We start from the raw sequence: 6,000 nt of genomic DNA, 5'->3' as shown, positions 1-6,000 counted from the left end.
GGGCTCTTCCTTTCAAAGCCCTGCTGTGTGGCCAAACAGTAGTTTCTGAAGAAATGTGGTGCATCACCGCATTTGTGAGAAATCTAACATTTCTAATATCCAAACAAAATAAATGGAGGTTTAAAAATTAATGCAGACGAAAAGTACGCATATAAAAAATGTTATTTATTGACTTTTTTGGGGTGGTGTGACAAGTTTTTAATCACAAGGAATGGTAACATTTCTGCTGACTAGCATGGAAGGAGTTAAGTTCCAATTGCATATCGAAGCGGTCTAAGGCAAGCGGTCTAAGGCGAGCGGTCTAATACCGAGCGGTCTAAGGTGCTGCGTTCAGGTCGCAGTCTCCCCTCGAGGCGTGGGTTCAAATCCCACTTCTGACATTTAATTTCAAGAAACTTTATCTTCATTTATTGATTAGATGAGGTCAAACAAAACTTAGTAATGTGGTTTTGAAAAATTTCCTGAGAGTCTTTGGAGTGAATCTGAATTTGTCCTCTCAAAAAAGAACTCTAGGAACATCAAACAGATTTTTTGTGCATATGTCTGTTGTTCTTTTGGCACTAGAAAAATCCTTTGGACAGTCAATGAGGAGGGACTATTTCACCTCTTTGTGTTCTCTGTCCCTATTAGGGTAGGGAATCAACCTTCTACAGTGCTGTCATGAAATATATCTAGAAACGGATTTGCTGGTAAGTCTACTTTCATAGTTTTCACCTCATACATCAATAGACCATAACGATATTTAATAAACAAAAACTTAACAAGTAGGTAATCATAGTTTAAAAAATGTGAAATGCCCATGTCATTCTGACATGTTTCAGCACATTTTGGGACAAATGGTCTCACTTTTAACAATCAATAAAATATTTTCTCTAAATTTTTGTCTCTTTTTTGCTCCAATTGTTTGCATCTCATAAAAAATAAAACTTGATGTAACATTATGCATGCAAATTGTGTTTTATGTGCGACCATGACCTATTCTAGAAGCACAGGGTCAGAATTATACTGGTGCATGGAGACAAACTGAAAATGTAAAAATTCAATGGCAAAATTGCTGTCTTTTTCTACTCATTCACAAATAGTTAATGAATGTTATTAAATATGTACAGCAAAATGGAAGGCGTTTCAAATAGAAATCATGCTTCAAAAAACAGTCAAATGAAAAATTATAATATATCCCTCCAGGTGTGACACTTGACATTTGCAGAGTGTCAAACCCCCCAGAAAATGTATAGATATGGCCGAAATAGCTCAGTTGGGAGAGCGTTAGACTGAAGATCTAAAGGTCCCTGGTCCAATCCCGGGTTTCGGCAAAATGCTTTTTCTTCACCGTTTACATTTTAAGGAGATATTAAACAAAGCACATGGACTGATCATGATCAAAAGGCCTAAAAATCTTAACTATCTACAGAAAACAAAATGTTAAAAATTTGAGAAACGGTAACTTTTTCCTTTTGAACACATGAATGTTTTTTAGTAATTTTTCCTCTATTTTGTTTTATTTCAGATTGACTTAGCTGTAAGAGGATTAAAAGGTAACCTGATAGCTGAAACAGACAGCACTTATCAGACACTAGCTGAATGATTATAGTCAGCTTGTTTGACTTTGAAACACTGAGGCATTACTGAGACAAATGTCCTTAAAAAATATGCTGTGGACAAAGTCAAAAAGGCAAAAAACACAAGCTCCACACAGGTCCGTCATCTTTAATTTGAAATATAGGAGGTTTCTACTTTAATGGTGAGACAAAGCATCTACATATTTGACATTGCTCCAGTGAGTAGAGCCCACTTAAAAATGTATGGGTTGCTTGTCTCTGCAAGCAAAAGCTGGGCACTAAACTGGCATACTTGCAATGCTGGATGGTTCAGAGTGAAAACACCTATAGGCTGACAATAGTAATTGCAGGTGTTGATTAACTCATTGTGCAAAATAATTTCTAAAATGTGGTCACTTTGGGAGGTTTTCTGCTGTTTTGGTACTCTGCAAATTTCATCTGCAAGGTATTCCTGCAAAATCTGCATTGCAAAACCCAAATAGGGCTCTTCCTTTCAAAGCCCTGCTGTGTGGCCAAACAGTAGTTTCTGAAGAAATGTGGTGCATCACCGTATTTGTGAGAAATCTAACATTTCTAATATCCAAACAAAATAAATGGAGGTTTAAAAATTAATGCAGAAAGAAAAGTACGCATATAAAAAATGTTATTTATTGACTTTTTTGGGGTGGTGTGACAAGTTTTTAATCACAAGGAATGGTAACATTTCTGCTGACTAGCATGGAAGGAGTTAAGTTCCAATTGCATATCGAAGCAGTCTAAGGCGAGCGGTCTAATACCGAGCGGTCTAAGGTGCTGCGTTCAGGTCGCAGTCTCCCCTGGAGGCGTGGGTTCAAATCCCACTTCTGACATCAACATTTAATTTCAAGAAACTTTATCTTCATTTATTGATTAGATGAGGTCAAACAAAACTTAGTAATGTGGTTTTGAAAAATTTCCTGAGAGTCTTTGGAGTGAATCTGAATTTGTCCTCTCAAAAAAGAACTCTAGGAACATCAAACAGATTTTTTGTGCATATGTCTGTTGTTCTTTTGGCACTAGAAAAATCCTTTGGACAGTCAATGAGGAGGGACTATTTCACCTCTTTGTGTTCTCTGTCCCTATTAGGGTAGGGAATCAACCTTCTACAGTGCTGTCATGAAATATATCTAGAAACGGATTTGCTGGTAAGTCTACTTTCATAGTTTTCACCTCATACATCAATAGACCATAATGATACTTAATAAACAAAAACTTAACAAGTAGGTAATCATAGTTTAAAAAATGTGAAATGCCCATGTCATTCTGACATGTTTCAGCACATTTTGGGACAAATGGTCTCACTTTTAACAATCAATAAAATATTTTCTCTAAATTTTTGTCTCTTTTTTGCTCCAATTGTTTGCATCTCATAAAAAATAAAACTTGATGTAACATTATGCATGCAAATTGTGTTTTATGTGCGACCATGACCTATTCTAGAAGCACAGGGTCAGAATTATACTGGTGCATGGAGACAAACTGAAAATGTAAAAATTCAATGGCAAAATTGCTGTCTTTTTCTACTCATTCACAAATAGTTAATGAATGTTATTAAATATGTACAGCAAAATGGAAGGCGTTTCAAATAGAAATCATGCTTCAAAAAACAGTCAAATGAAAAATTATAATATATCCCTCCAGGTGTGACACTTGACATTTGCAGAGTGTCAAACCCCCCAGAAAATGTATAGATATGGCCGAAATAGCTCAGTTGGGAGAGCATAAGACTGAAGATCTAAAGGTCCCTGGTCCAATCCCGGGTTTCGGCAAAATGCTTTTTCTTCACCGTTTACATTTTAAGGAGATATTAAACAAAGCACATGGACTGATCATGATCAAAAGGCCTAAAAATCTTAACTATCTACAGAAAACAAAATGTTAAAAATTTGAGAAACGGTAACTTTTTCCTTTTGAACACATGAATGTTTTTTAGTAATTTTTCCTCTATTTTGTTTTATTTCAGATTGACTTAGCTGTAAGAGGATTAAAAGGTAACCTGATAGCTGAAACAGACAGCACTTATCAGACACTAGCTGAATGATTATAGTCAGCTTGTTTGACTTTGAAACACTGAGGCATTACTGAGACAAATGTCCTTAAAAAATATGCTGTGGACAAAGTCAAAAAGGCAAAAAAACACAAGCTCCACACAGGTCCGTCATCTTTAATTTGAAATATAGGAGGTTTCTACTTTAATGGTGAGACAAAGCATCTACATATTTGACATTGCTCCAGTGAGTAGAGCCCACTTAAAAATGTATGGGTTGCTTGTCTCTGCAAGCAAAAGCTGGGCACTAAACTGGCATACTTGCAATGCTGGATGGTTCAGAGTGAAAACACCTATAGGCTGACAATAGTAATTGCAGGTGTTGATTAACTCATTGTGCAAAATAATTTCTAAAATGTGGTCACTTTGGGAGGTTTTCTGCTGTTTTGGTACTCTGCAAATTTCATCTGCAAGGTATTCCTGCAAAATCTGCATTGCAAAACCCAAATAGGGCTCTTCCTTTCAAAGCCCTGCTGTGTGGCCAAACAGTAGTTTCTGAAGAAATGTGGTGCATCACCGCATTTGTGAGAAATCTAACATTTCTAATATCCAAACAAAATAAATGGAGGTTTAAAAATTAATGCAGACGAAAAGTACGCATATAAAAAATGTTATTTATTGACTTTTTTGGGGTGGTGTGACAAGTTTGTAATCACAAGGAATGGTAACATTTCTGCTGACTAGCATGGAAGGAGTTAAGTTCCAATTGCATATCCAAGTCAGGATGGCCGAGCGGTCAAAGGCACAGCGTTCAGGTCGCAGTCTCCCCTGGAGGCGTGGGTTCAGATCCCACTTCTGACATCAACATTTAATTTCAAGAAACTTTATCTTCATTTATTGATTAGATGAGGTCAAACAAAACTTAGTAATGTGGTTTTGAAAAATTTCCTGAGAGTCTTTGGAGTGAATCTGAATTTGTCCTCTCAAAAAAGAACTCTAGGAACATCAAACAGATTTTTTGTGCATATGTCTGTTGTTCTTTTGGCACTAGAAAAATCCTTTGGACAGTCAATGAGGAGGGACTATTTCACCTCTTTGTGTTCTCTGTCCCTATTAGGGTAGGGAATCAACCTTCTACAGTGCTGTCATGAAATATATCTAGAAACGGATTTGCTGGTAAGTCTACTTTCATAGTTTTCACCTCATACATCAATAGACCATAACGATACTTAATAAACAAAAACTTAACAAGTAGGTAATCATAGTTTAAAAAATGTGAAATGCCCATGTCATTCTGACATGTTTCAGCACATTTTGGGACAAATGGTCTCACTTTTAACAATCAATAAAATATTTTCTCTAAATTTTTGTCTCTTTTTTGCTCCAATTGTTTGCATCTCATAAAAAATAAAACTTGATGTAACATTATGCATGCAAATTGTGTTTTATGTGCGACCATGACCTATTCTAGAAGCACAGGGTCAGAATTATACTGGTGCATGGAGACAAACTGAAAATGTAAAAATTCAATGGCAAAATTGCTGTCTTTTTCTACTCATTCACAAATAGTTAATGAATGTTATTAAATATGTACAGCAAAATGGAAGGCGTTTCAAATAGAAATCATGCTTCAAAAAACAGTCAAATGAAAAATTATAATATATCCCTCCAGGTGTGACACTTGACATTTGCAGAGTGTCAAACCCCCCAGAAAATGTATAGAAATGGCCGAAATACCTCAGTTGGGAGAGCGTTAGACTGAAGATCTAAAGGTCCCTGGTCCAATCCCGGGTTTCGGCAAAATGCTTTTTCTTCACCGTTTACATTTTAAGGAGATATTAAACAAAGCACATGGACTGATAATGATCAAAAGGCCTAAAAATCTTAACTATCTACAGAAAACAAAATGTTAAAAATTTGAGAAACGGTAACTTTTTCCTTTTGAACACATGAATGTTTTTTAGTAATTTTTCCTCTATTTTGTTTTATTTCAGATTGACTTAGCTGTAAGAGGATTAAAAGGTAACCTGATAGCTGAAACAGACAGCACTTATCAGACACTAGCTGAATGATTATAGTCAGCTTGTTTGACTTTGAAACACTGAGGCATTACTGAGACAAATGTCCTTAAAAAATATGCTGTGGACAAAGTCAAAAAGGCAAAAAACACAAGCTGAACACAGGTCCGTCATCTTTAATTTGAAATATAGGAGGTTTCTACTTTAATGGTGAGACAAAGCATCTACATATTTGACATTGCTCCAGTGAGTAGAGCCCACTTAAAAATGTATGGGTTGCTTGTCTCTGCAAGCAAAAGCTGGCCACTAAACTGGCATACTTGCAATGCTGGATGGTTCAGAGTGAAAGCACCTATAGGCTGACAATAGTAATTGCAGGTGTTGATTAACTCATTGTGCAAAATAATTTCTAAAATGT

General features: G+C 36.0%; 1 non-coding gene across 1 annotated transcript; it reads left to right on the top strand.

Annotated features, from left to right (window-relative positions):
- The first annotated feature begins 1,240 nt into the window (after positions 1-1,240).
- On the top strand, positions 1,241-1,313 carry TRNAF-GAA (transfer RNA phenylalanine (anticodon GAA)). Its single transcript has one exon. It is a non-coding gene; the product is annotated as a tRNA-Phe (tRNA).
- Positions 1,314-6,000: the final 4,687 nt, after the last annotated feature.

This window comes from Dendrobates tinctorius, unplaced genomic scaffold, assembly GCF_039654945.1.
Source record: "Dendrobates tinctorius isolate UK_male_01 unplaced genomic scaffold, ASM3965494v1 ptg000184l, whole genome shotgun sequence".
Lineage (NCBI taxonomy): Eukaryota > Metazoa > Chordata > Amphibia > Anura > Dendrobatidae > Dendrobates > Dendrobates tinctorius.
Note: the sequence above shows the minus strand (reverse complement) of the source record. Positions and strands in the feature narration are given on the sequence as shown.